Raw genomic sequence first — 13,835 nt, forward strand, 5'->3', positions numbered from 1 at the left:
TGTTTATCATTCCGTTATGGTTCCTTGCACGGTTCGCACATATAAATGAATTACACAATTGGAGTTAGACTCTGCATAGTCTTCTACAGACTTGCATATATCACTTACTATTACGTTTCTAAGGTGCATTCATGTTGTTCCAAATAGCTGAGGTTTGTCCATTTTAATTGCTGCACGTTATTCCTCTGTGTAAAAGTGTATCCTGACATCTGTGTCCCTTCGCCTGGCCACAGACATTGCCGTTGTCTGAGTTGCTGAGGGCCCAGTGCCGTCCTAAACATGCTGCTACAAACATTTCTGCACGTGTCTGCACACATGTGATGCCTCTATGCAAGAGGCTCTCTGCGGTGTACGCCTGGGAGGGGCACGGCCGGCTCAGCGGACATTCGAATGTTCAATTTCACAAGAAAATGTCTAATTGTGTTCCCATAGCCTCTCTTTATGTGGTTGCCAGTATTACTGTAGCACATTATTCACTCCCCAACCTGTGAGAGGATTGATAATGTCTCCACTCCGACCTGTGGCATGCAGGGTCTTGCTGTGGGTGGAGTACACCCCCCTGCCACGTCACTTGCACGGACCAACAGAGCATGACAAGAAGTGACGAGTACCTTATCTAAGCAGAAACTTTAGGAGCCACCACAAGGTGCTGCCTTTGTCCTTTTTCCCCTCTGCCATGAGATCATCATGTCCTAGATGGAGGCTGTTCCACCAGTCTGGATCCTTGGATGAAGGTATGTGGAGCAGAGATGCAGCCATCCTAAGTGACAAAAATTATGAGAGAGAAATAAACCATTGTTACAAGCCACTGAATTGGGGGGCTGTTTGTTACTGCATTGTAATACAGCAAAACCTGCCTGCTACAAGATATTCAACGAATATTTACTGAGCATCTCCCACATGCCGGGCACGGTGCTGGGTTCTGTGAAAGCAATGATGGCCAAGATAAACATGGCTTCCTGGGGTTCACACTCTACACAAGCAGCAGGTCCCAAAGGCCCTCGAGATTTTCACGTATAGCTCCCAGGAACAAACTCATCAGTTAAGACACCTTCTGTCAGAAGTGATGCGCTTGATAAAGAACATGGAAATCTGTGGATTCCTCTAAACAGAAAGTCCAGGCATTAAGCTTGAAGCAGGGATGGATCCAGGGCAAACAATATTATTGGGGCCCATCCTCTCCTTCTCTCTCTCTGTTTTCCTCTGTGTTTGTCCCCATGCCCAGACACCAGTCAATCCAGGCTACCCCTCCCTAGCTCTAAGACCACCAATAAAACAAAGTCCTGGGCTTGACTCCCAAAGCCAGATTGGCCCACAAGCCAATCTTGACTTTTCACAACTGTAAAGTGGGGAAGTTGGGCTCTCTCCTTTTGAAGGTACCTGCCATCTCTGACAGTTGTGAATCTGTGAGACCCTGAAAGGTCTGTGTGTGTGTACGCGCACATGCACGCATGCATACAAGTTTAAATTTGCTTTCTCTGCATCAGAAATCACAAATGCAGGCATTGGTTATAAACTCCAATATAATTTGGTGAGTTGTACCTCTTCACTTGGGCTATTAAATCATTTCCGCTCCAAAGGTACACATGTTGCGGCATAAGGAGCAAACTGTTGACAGATGGTGGAGAAACTTCACAGGCCCATAATTGAGACTTATTTTCATACATTTGTGCCAGTTTGAAATCTAATTGCCAATAAAACAATACTGTGATACTGCCACATCTAATACCTCTGCCACTCTCCAAAGTTACACTTGAATCCACTAGTAAATTCTAATCTCCCAGAGAAAAATATTTCCCCCTCTCCATCGGAAAAGCAGAGCTATAAATCCACGTACAGTGGTTCATTTTCAAATGCGAACCTCCTTTCCCTAGTCCCCAAAGAGCCCTCACTCGGCTAATGTTAGTGCCTGCCTGAGAGCAGTAGATATTCTTTGTTTACTTGACAGAAGCACAGATGTGGCTTAGTGAATCTGTGATGAGGTCTTTTGCAGAGAAATGCTCTGATGGGCTAGGTTTACCCTCCCTCTCTGGAGTGACCCGGTACCATGTCTGGAGATATTTTGCCCCAATCATAGAAAAGTGGCCAGAGGCCCATCACTGTCCACTGAGCAAGGGAAGGTGGAGGAACCCAGACCGCCCCCCTCCTTGCTTTTCTGTTTTCACTCTCCTGATGAAAAGGTTTGAGGATAGATCGATCCAGATCAATTGAGACTGTAAATAAAAAACGGGCTTTCAGTGAGATGAAGGAGCGCAGGGGCCGGATTCATCGTGTCTACTGAAAAACACAACCTGTCACCTCAAACCACAAGCCTGCTAGTAGTAGTCCTGGCCATTGTTCACAAATCAGAGCTTTGCCCAGTGTACAAAGAAATCGTTACTGTGGGCTGAGTCTGTGCCAAGCCCAGAGATGGTGTGGTGAATACAGCAAATATGGCCCTTGTCCCCATGGTCTTCACGTGAGCCCTAGAGGGGGGTGATTATCTTCCCTATCATACAGACAGTGAGCTGAGGCTCAGAGTGGCCAAATAATTCTTCCTCCAGGATGCACAGTGATTAGGAGAGAAGTGACGTGGCCAACTCAGATCATCTGATTTACCTCCCAGTCCAGTTCTGTTGTTACAGGGATTCAGTGAGAGGGGCACCTGGGTGGCTCCATTGGCTAAGCAACTGAGTCTTGCTTTCAGCTCAGGTCAGGATCTCAGGGTCATGAGATCGAGTCCCACATTGGGCTCCACGCTCAGCATGGAGTCTGCCTGAGATTCTCTCCCTCTGCCCTTCCACCCCCTGCTCTCTCACTTTCTCTCTCTCAAATAAATAAATAATTTTTAAAAAAAGGATTCAGTAAAATATTTAACTATGGAAGCTTTAAAAAGTTTGGTTTCCTTTCTCCCACCCCAGCCCCACCTCCACCTGCAATCTTCCACTTGGGACTACATCTCCCTCACCTTCCACACACAGGCCTTTAAATACATGAAGGTCATTATACAGCTTCCTGGAGGCTTCCCTTTTCCATGCAAAATAATACCCAGTTGCTTCAGATGTTCCCCAAATCATGGCCCAACATCTAACCACTGCTTCTCAAACTGTAGTGAGCACAGAAATCATCCAGAGAACTTGAAATGTAAACTTCAGCTCAGGAGGTCTGGATGGCCTGAGACTTGCACCTCTTACAAGTTCCCCTGGGGAATACGGATGCTGCCAATACATAGACCACACTTGGAGCAGGAACCTCAGGGCACAGACTGCGCCATCTGATATCGGTAGCCACTGGCCACATGTGGCTACAGAGTACTTGAGGCGTTGCCAGTACAAGTAAGGAGCTCCGTTTTTATTCATTTAATTGTAATTATTTAAAATGTAAGTTAAAAAAAGACTATAAAGCATTATAATTAAATTTAATTAAACTTAATTAAAATTAAAATATTAAATATTTTCCCATTAAGCACAATTTATTGTTTTGGTAGGACTCTTTTTTATTTTAACCATTGAAAATTAAGCATGTGAATTGAGATGGGCTGGAAGTGTGAAATATACACTGGATTTCTTTCAAAGAATCAGCACTTGGTGGGAGAAAGGTTGCAATATCTCATTAACAATTTATTTGCATTGATTAATACTAAAATGAACATGTTTTGAATACACTGGGTTACCTAAAATCTATTATTGGCAACTAGAAATTTTTAAATTTTGGTAGAGGATATATCGGTAGTAGAGTGAGTGAGCTTATATTCTATTTCTAGTGAACAGCCGTGGTCTAGATCACTCACCAGCCCGAACAGCTTCTGTTTGAGCTCCAGCTTATCAACATTCCACTGACCCATGGTCTGGACACTGCACTCAAACTGACGCAACCTGAGGTTACTGGGTTGTTTTGCATGAGTTTGAGGGGCAACCACATCACATCAACCTCACTGTCTTTTTGTCACATGATATTCATCAGCTCTCCCCTAATGCCCATACGTGCGGTCTAGATTGGTGAGCTGTTACCACTGTTCAGACAGTACAGTTTGCCCTCGTCAGTTTCTCCTGCTTGTTTCAGCCCATTCTTCCTGCCAGTCAGGGTCTCCCCTGCATCTCGACTCCATCATTCAACATCTCTCCCTCAACTTCACAGCTTCCTCCTGTTTGATAAGCTTGCCCTCATGTCTTCGACGGGGGCAGCAATTAAATTGTTAAAGGGGACAGGCCACATCTAAGGAGCAACTGACATGCTGTCTACAATCAGGAACTATTTAAAACAGAGTCCGATAAGTCCTTCCGCTGGAATGACCTACATACATTTCTTTTTCAAATGGTGTTATAGAAAAACATTTAATGACACAGAACATTGTCCTTAATGCATTTAAGTGCTAAATGCATGTAACATAACAGTATATAAAGAATACTGTTTTCAAGTATGTATTTGCATAAGTGGAAAAAAGACTCGTACACAAATATATCAAAATGGTAAACATGGTTATCTCTCGATGATGGAACTGAAATCACTTTTATTTTCCTTGCAGAATGTTCTGCTTGCATTGTCTTGTTTAATACTTACTTCTTTAATATTTGGGATCACTGGCATTTTATTTTATTTTTTTAAATATGGAGCACTTCACAAATTTGTGTGTCATCCTTGTGCAGGGGCCATGCTAATCTTCTCTGTATCATTCCAATTTGAGTAAACGTGCTGCCAAGGCGAGCTTGGGGTCATTGGCATTTTACAAGAGATGGAAACCGAGTCTCAGAGGGGTGACCCAGTCTGTCCTGGGCCCCTCTGCTGAAGCACAGGGCCACGGGGGATCTAGTCTCTCTCTGGCAAAGCCTCAGGCTCTTTCCCCAGACCTGCTGCTGCCCTCCTAGGGGGTGGGGCCCGGAGGGTCCTGTAAGTACAGGATATCCAGATTTCAGTTAAACGTCTAATTATAGCCTATCTTCCCAGTTGTGCTTTAAATCCACCCCCTCTTGCCTAGTCGAGGACACGGCTTCAGCTCTCTTTTCTCTCTCCCCAAAGAATCATGTTCCTCCTCTCTATGGGATCACCCCTGTCAGCACACGAACAAGCTCTTTAAAGAAAAAAACATAGCCTTCCCTAACCCCATTTTTCCCTCCAAAGACCACCCCACTTCTCTCCTTCCCTTTACAACAAAAATCCTTGAAAAAGGAACACACAGGAGTATTCAACAAACGGTACCAATTATTAGGTAGCCCATCAAACGTGGCAATGAGGCGATGGGGTGGCCAGCTTTGCTCAGAGCCCATGTATGAATGCATAGAGCACTCTGCCATTTTATACCTGACCCCTATGGCAAGTAAGAGCTGGAGTGGCAGGAGCAGCTTCAAGCCCATGGCTCCTGGCTCCCAGAGGAAATCTACACAAAGAATACGATGAGACCCTTGGGAACCAAGCCCCAGAACATACCCCATCTCTTTAAGAACAACAGCAACAGGGGGCACCTGGGTGGCTCAGTCGTTAAGCATCTGCCTTCGGCTCAGGTCGTGATCCCAGCATTCTGGGATCGAGCTGCATCGGGCTCCCTGCTCAGCAGGAAGCATGCTTCTCCCTCTCCCACTCCCCCTGCTTGTGTTCCCTCTCTCACTGCCTCTCTGTCAAATAAATAAATAAAATCTTAAAAAAAAAAAAAAGAAGAAGAAGAAGCAACAGCTGAGAGGAGGGAAATAGGAATTAAAAAAAAAAAAAGAACAACAGCAACAGAACTAGTCAGAAAACAGAAGTCAAATATATAAGAGAAGACAATGTTCTAAAATAAAGGAAGACCTGAAATTGCAGATCAAAGGGTAATTTGTCCTCTCAGAATAATTCACTCAAATAGTCAAGATTCCAATGGGCAGAGAAATCAAGTCCGCTACACGGGGACACAGGCTGCCTCTGTGCTCCTCTCTGCAACAGTCAATGTCAGAAGATGGAAAAATAACTCTTACAGAGTTCAAGGGGTGGGGGTGCGCAGAATGGGAACCAAAATTTTTATTAACCCAGCGAGGTGTCATCGTGTATAAAGACAACAGAGAAGTTCTCAGAAAGGTAGTACCCATCAAACCCTTCCTAGTGATAAAATCTAGCCAACCCATAAATGAATCCAAAAGAGGTAAAAAGAAGAACTTGTGAGTACAAGGGCTGTGCTGTACAAGACCTGGCAGAAAAAACCGAATGCAGTTAACTACAGAGCAAAATCTAGGAAATGTGAGAAACTGGGGTTACAAGAGAACTTAAACTAGTATAGTCCATGAGAATGCCAAAATCATAACATAAAATAACAAACAAAAATCAGAAGGCACAGGGAGAGGAAGGAGAGGTGGAGAAAGTCTGTGCCCCCAGAATCCCTGCTGTGTGATGGGAGGACTCAGTCCTTTCTACTGCTGAGCTCTGTTGCTAATTTGCCAAACATTGTGCCATCAACTCCTCAGGCTCTCCTGGCCCCAAAGTCCTCTAGATTCAGCTTTACCCACAGTCGGTTAAATGACTTACCCACACTTTTCTTGAGAAGCCAATTTTCCCAAATCCAGCTCAGTGACCATGTTCTGATTAAAATGCTAGACCTAAACAAGCTGGATAAAAGAGCTTCAAGCATCCTAAGAGATGGGGGGGGTCTCCCCCCAACTCCAGTCTTGTCCCACCTGAGATCTTGTCCTTCCCCCAATTCTGGCCCCCCATACAAGCCCCGCCACTCTGCTCAACAGACCGCTTTGCCAGTTCCTGCACTCCTCAACATCCCCACCCTCCCCACCTTCCCTTATGCCTCCATGCTTGAGAAGGGGTCTATTTCTCAGTGCCCACAGCCACCTGCAGGCCACTGTCCCCCTGTGAACATTCCAGAAAGTCTCTTCTGCTACTCCCCAACCTCATCACCATCCTCTTCTACCATGTTTCCCAAAATGTGGTCCACAGATACTAATCCCACAAAATGCTCCATTGAATAAGGGCGCCATAGTCCAATATGCTTGGGAATCACAGATCCTTACCTCTGTCCTGAGAATTACCACATAAAAAAGTATGTTAAAAGTGAGAAAAATCTCATAGTATAGAAACTGGCATTTCCCGGACTTCCTCCTCCATGGAACCCTTGTCACAAAACCCCCTGTTAACACTGGCTTGACTTGGCAATCAGTGAAACACACTCTGGGAAACTGTTCTACCACACTCCATGACGCTCTCACACTCACCTTGTAGCCTCACCACCCAGCACACATTCTCTTTCTGCCTGCCTGCCTGCCTTCTCCACAGTCCTCCACTTTGTCCATTCCGCTGGTATAGTGGAAATGACCTTCTGCTTGCCCAGTATCCTTTATCCGTCTTCTGATAAAAGCACCTCATTTTCTTTTGGTACCATCCTACCCTCAGACCCTGTGATTCAGCTCTAAAGGTTAAGTGTGTCTCAGGCCTGGGCAATGACAGCACTGAATTCCCCTGGCCACAGTAGTCAGATCACCGACGGGCTGGGAACACACCAGTCAGGCCAGTAAGAAGCAGCTCCAAAACCCTTTGCTGGAGCTTTCAGGAGAAAGGTTCCCTATCTTCTGCTGGCATTGCCCAGCTAATAGGATGTAAGCACAGAGAAGCTGGTGGTCATCTTCCAGACAGCTTGCCTGAGAAGTAAACCAGCACAGAAGGAAGTGAAGTCTCAAGATATTCCAGAGAACAAAATGGACCCAGCAATGCCTGGTTTCTTATACTTTTCACTTATAAGAGTTAATCAATCCTTCCTTTTCCCTAATCTAGTTGTATTGAGTTTCTGTTACCTGCAACCAACTCGATCATAATAATAGCTAATACTTGATATTTATTACGTTCCATGCACTGTTGTAAATGCGTAACATAGATTTTCCCATTTAATCCTAACAAATATTAAGAAATAGATATTAATATCACTATGTATACTACAGGTGAAGAGATCAAGGCACAAAGAAGTTAAGTAATTTGCCAAAGTCCACACAACCAGTAAATGGCAGACCCAGGATTCAGATCCAGGCAGCTTCCCTGAGCCCGCCTTAACCACAAAGCCATCCACCTCCATCATTAAGGATTCTAACCAGTGTAGCAGACTCAGCCGGAACACCATACCCAATCTTATTCTTAATCAGGAGGGAGTTCAGTGGCTGATTAATTCAGGAAAAGTTGGCCTCAAGTAATCCCAGGCTCAGCTGAATTCCCTCACTGCTCCTCAGAAAACCCTTTCAACCCACTTCTTGTCAACGCCCAACCAAATTCTCCGCCTCAGCTGTTCTAAATTTTCTCTTACTTTACAGAGGCCCTCTGACATGATTTTTTTCAACAGCAACCTTCTCAAACTCAAAATTTGTCTTCAGTTATCCTTCACTTGTCCTCCAACACAACTCCTCAAGCGAGGCCAGGCCTCACTCCTTCCTTCCAGCACCAACCTGGACAGAGGTCCTTGTCCCTCTACTGTCCCCTTCCCTGGGATTTCACTCCCTCAGTTTATCCCAAAAGGAAAAATGACTTACTATACAATGAGATACAGTGAGACAATGAGATACTCTCATTATATGATGCTATCATTATTATATGATGCTATCAACACAGGAAATAATACACAGTGTAAAAAGCAGACTACAAAGTTGTGCCTAGACTCTGATATGTAGAGACAAACAGGTAAAGAATAAAGACTGAAAGAAAACCCACAAAAGCACTAATGGTGTCTTTTCTCAGCAGAACAGTGGGTAATGGTTTGTTTTTGTCTTTCTACTCTTCTTTATTTTTCCAATTTTCAACTTTTATTACTTCTAAGTGAAAAAAAATTCAAATATAGAGAAAGAGACTATAGACAATTTACTTAATCAAAACTCCTTTCACTTACTATTCTTTGTTTCCTAAGCCCCCAAAATTTTCGAGAAAAGACATCTGTACTGATGCCTCCACCCTCCTCACTCCTAACACCCCCTCCTCACTTCTCCTCTTTGCTTTCTGGCTTTTCTCTACAACATTCTCCTAAAAAGCCCCCCTGGGACATTGCCAAGTTAACTGGAGCATTTCTGAACCTCTACATCCCGTAATACTGCTGATCACCATTCACTGTGTCAATGGGATTTTTTTTTTTTTGAGTAGTGACACTAGTATAATGAAGCCCCTGAACCCAGCCCCCAGTGCTCACCAATATTGACTTATACAAACCCAGCTCAAATCATCTTAACAGGTTCATGGGATGAGGAAATCCAAACAAAGTGCTATAGCTTTAGAGGCTTGGCTGTTTCTAGGAATTCAAACCATGTCACCTGGACCATGAAGGGGATGGGGTGGGGGGAAAGAGAGACAAGAACTCTAGCTGCATCCTCCACTACAAATAGCCAGAAGCAAGATGATGACCCATATTCCCCTTCCTCAAAATCATTACACCTGATGTTTTGGTATGTTTGTTTCATCTCTTTCCCACATGCACACTGGACCCTGCTCACATGCAGCTTTTCAACCAAGCCAAGTACTGCACCCTGTAAGGTGGCCATACAGACACAGAGAGATCTGCATCAGCTTCATCCCAAGAAGTAGGCACTGCACTGATGCATCACTTACAGTCCTCGCAGGAAGATGTCTGGGAAGGTGTGCAGTGCCCGCCCAGGCTCTCTGCCGCTGTCATCCTGCAGTCACTGGGCTGTCCGACAGAACTTTCTGCAATGCTCTGTGCTGTACAATATGGGAGTCATTAGCCACATACAGCTATGAGCCCTTACGATGGGGTTCGTGTGACTGAGTAAACACACTGTTAATTTTATTTAGTTTTAAATCATTTGAAATGTCTAACGGCTTTATTGACCTATCATAGCATTCAACCTATTAAAGTGCACAATCAGTGGGTTTTAGTATATTCACATAGTTCTATAATTATCACTACTATCCAATTATATTTTTAATGTACTTTTATTGTTATTTTTTTACATAAGCTCTACACCCAACATGGGGCTTCAACTCATGACCCTGAGACAAAGAGTTGCATGCTCTACCAATTCAGCCAGCCAGCTGCCCCACCACTATGTAATTTTAAAGCATTTTCATAACTGCCCCAAAAGAAACCCTTTACCTATTATCAGTCATTCCCCACTCTTCCCTCCACCTAGCCCTTGACTACCACTAATCTACTTTCTGTCTCTATGGATTTGTCTATCTGGACATTTAATATAAATGACACCATACAATTTGTGATCTTTATTAATGGACTTCTTTCATTTAGCATGTTTTCAAGATTCATCCATGTGGTAGCATGTATCCATACTTCCTTTTAACTGCCGAATAACATGCCATTGTATGGGTATACTACTTTTGCTCAATGATGGACATTTGGGATGCCTCCACCTTTTAGCACCATTCGGATGCTATTACAAATATTCTGCCACTATGAACTTTCGAGAGGATGTACTCTTGGTTATATGCCTAGGAGTAGAATTTCTTGGTCATACGGTAACTTCATGTGTAACATTTTTAAGGAAGTGTACATCTGTTTTCCAAAGTAGCTGTGCCATTTTACAATCCCACCAGCAATGTATGAAGGTTCCAGTTTCTCCATATCCTTGCAAACACTTGTTATTGTCTGTCTTTTTTATTAAGGTCATTCTAGTGGGTGTGAAGTGGTGTCTCATGGTTTTAATCTGCTTTTCCTTAAGAATGAACGATGTTGAGCATCTTTTCATGTGCTTACTGGACATCTGTATATCTTTTTTGGAGAAATGTCTATGCGTATCTTTTGCCCATTTTTTAACTGGGTTACTTATCCTTTTATTACTGAGTTGTAGCAGTTCTTTCTATATTCTGGACACAAGTCCTTTATCAGATCTATGATTTGTAAATATTTCCTCCCATTCTGTGGGTTCCTTTCATTTAATTATTGATGCCCTTGGAAACACAAAATTGTTTCAGTTTTTATTATGGCCAATATATCTGTTGCTTGTGTTTTAGCACCCTACCCAAGTAACTATTGCCTAACCTAATGTCACAAATATTTAATTCTGTTTTCTTCTAAGAGTTGTATAGTTTTAACTCTTAGCTTTTGTAAATGTTATCAGGTAGGGGTCTAACTTCACTCTTCTGCATATGGATATTGCATTTCCCAGAACCATTTGTTGAAAAGAATATTCTTCCCCCAATCGAATTATTTTGGCACCTTTGTCAAAAATCAATTGACTGTAAATGTGAGGGTTTATTTCTGGACTCTCAGTTCTATTCCATTGATCTATATGTCTATGCTAGTACCACACAGTCTTGATTACTGTAAGTCTGTAGGACATTTTAAAACCAGGAACTGTGAATCCTCTAACTTTGTCCTTCTTTATCAAGACCTTTTTTTTGTCTATGCTAGGTTCCTGGCATTTGCACATGAATTTTAAAATCAATTTGTCAATTAGTGGGGAGGGAAAGCCAGCTGGGCTTTTGACAGGGATCACGTGGAAGTTGTGGCTCAATTGGGGACATACTGACATTTTAACAATTCTAACCACCTTGAACATGGGAAGTCTGTCCATTTATTTGTATCTTATTTACTTTCTTCCTACAACACCTTGTAGTTTTAGTTGTACAAGTCTTACATTTCTTTGGTTAAATTTATTCCTAAATATTTTGTTCATTTTGATTCTATTATAAAGGGAATTTTTTTCTTAATTTCATATTCAGATTGTCCCTGCTAGTGTATAGAAATTCAACTTATTTTTGTATTTTGATCTTTTATCCTGAAATCTTGCTAAAGGGAAGAGATCCTTTCTTGCCTCTCCCCACTTTTGATGACCACAGGCACTCCATGGCTTATGCTTTCTGCCTCCATCTTCACACAGACTTCTTCCCTGTGTCTCTGTGTCTTTTTTGTCTCTTAGCAGGACACTCGATTTTAGGGTCCATTTGGGTAATCCAGGATGATCTCATCTCTAGATCCTTAACTTAATGACATCTGCAAAAGAACTTTTTCCATATAAGGTAACATTCACAAGGTCTAGAATATGGATATATTGGGGAGGGCACCATTCAACCCCCTACATCTTGTTTTTTTTTTTTTTTTTTAAGATTTATTTATTTATTTATTTATTTGAGAAAGAGAGAGCACAAGTGGGAGGGGCAGAGGGACAGGGAGAAAGAATCCCAAGCAGACTCCACACCCAGCACAGAGCCCAGTGCAGGGCTCAAACCCAGGACAAGACCATGACCTGAGCCAAAACCAAGAGTTGGACACCCAACCAACTGTGCCACCCAGGTGCCCCTCAACCCCCTACATCTTCTATTCCTAGTTTGTTGAGTGATTTTAATTTATAAAAGTGTGTTGGATTTTGTCAAGTGCTTTTTCTGAGCTGATCATGTGGTTTTTGTCTTTTCATTCTATTAATAAAATACACTGGTTGATTTTCAGATATTTAACCAACCTTGCATTCCTGGGATAAATCCCACTTGATCATGTATATGATCCTTTTTCTGTGTGGCTGGATTTAATTTACTAGAATTTTGTTGAAGATTTTTGCGTCTATATTTATAAGGGATACTGGTGTGCAGTTTTATTTTGATGTGATGTCTTTGCCTGGTTTTTGTATCCACATAATATGGTATCTAGCTTTATAGAATGTCAGGAGTGAAAGTGATAGGTATTAATTTTTCTTTAAATATTTGGTAGAATTCACTAGTAATGCCATCTGGGACTATTATTTTCTCTGTGGGAAGTTTAATTACTAATTCAATCTTTTTACTTGTTACAGATATGTTCAGATTTTCTATTTCTCTTGAGTCAGTTTTGGTAGTTCGTGTGTTTCTAGGGATTTGTCCATTTCCTCTAGGTTATCAAATTTGTTATGTACAGCTATTCATAATACAGTTATAATCTGGTTTATTTCTGAAAAATCCACCATGATCTTATTCTCCTGAAATCTATTTATTTCTGTAAGATCAGTAGCGACATCCTTTCTCATTTTTCACTATAGGCACTTGATTCTTCCCCTTTTTGCTCAGTCAGTCTAGCTAAAAGTTTGTCAATTTTGTTGCTCTTTTCAAAGAACCAACTTTTTGTTTCATTGACTTTCTCTATTTTTCTATTGTCTCCTTTAAGCTTACTGAGATTTGTTTCATGGTCCAGCAAATATTCTAAACTGGAGAATGTTTCATGTGCACTTGAGAAGAACATGTATTTTACTTTTGTTGGATGGAGTGTTCTGTAGATAGTTCTTTATTGATCTCTGCCTCATTCTATCTGTTATTGAAAGTGCGGTATTGGAATCTCCAACTGTTACTATTGAATTGTCTATTTCTCCCTTCATTTCAGTCACCTTTTTGTTTCATGTATTTGAGGTTCTATTGTTAGGGGCATATATTTTTATAATTGTTATGCCTTCCAACCCTTTTATCATTATTAAATGTCCTTCTTTGTCCCCTGTAATTTCCATCTCTTTTTTTTAAGATGTTATTTATTTATTTTGACAGAGAGAGACAGCCAGCGAGAGAGGGAACACAAGCAGGGGGAGTGGGAGAGGAAGAAGTAGGCTCCTAGCGGAGAAGCCTGATGTGGGGCTCGATCCCAGAATGCTGGGATCATGCCCTGAGCCGAAGGCAGACGCTTAACGACTGCGCCACCCAGGCGCCCCTGTAATTTCCATCTTAAAGTCTCTTTTGTGTGATAATAGTATAGCTAACCCAGCTGTCTTTTGGTTACTGTTTGCACGGTGTATCTTTTTACAACCTTTACTTTCCACCTATGTGTATCTTTCAACCCAAAGTGTGTCTCTTCTAAGAGAGCCCACCAGTTTGTTTTAAAGCAAATACCAAACATGAGATCATTTCCCAATACCATTATCACACCTAAAAACATTCATGAATCTTCCTAATACCATCAAGTTCCCAATCAGCAATCAGCATTCATTTTT

At 42.2% G+C, this 13,835-nt stretch overlaps 1 non-coding gene across 1 annotated transcript; it reads right to left on the bottom strand.

Moving 5' to 3' along the window:
* Positions 1-4,580: 4,580 nt before the first annotated feature.
* Positions 4,581-4,687, bottom strand: LOC113259293 (U6 spliceosomal RNA). Its single transcript, XR_003317541.2, has one exon. It is a non-coding gene; the product is annotated as a U6 spliceosomal RNA (small nuclear RNA).
* Between the last annotated feature and the right edge of the window lie 9,148 nt (positions 4,688-13,835).

Source organism: Ursus arctos, unplaced genomic scaffold, assembly GCF_023065955.2.
Source record: "Ursus arctos isolate Adak ecotype North America unplaced genomic scaffold, UrsArc2.0 scaffold_7, whole genome shotgun sequence".
In the NCBI taxonomy this organism is placed as follows: Eukaryota; Metazoa; Chordata; class Mammalia; order Carnivora; family Ursidae; genus Ursus; species Ursus arctos.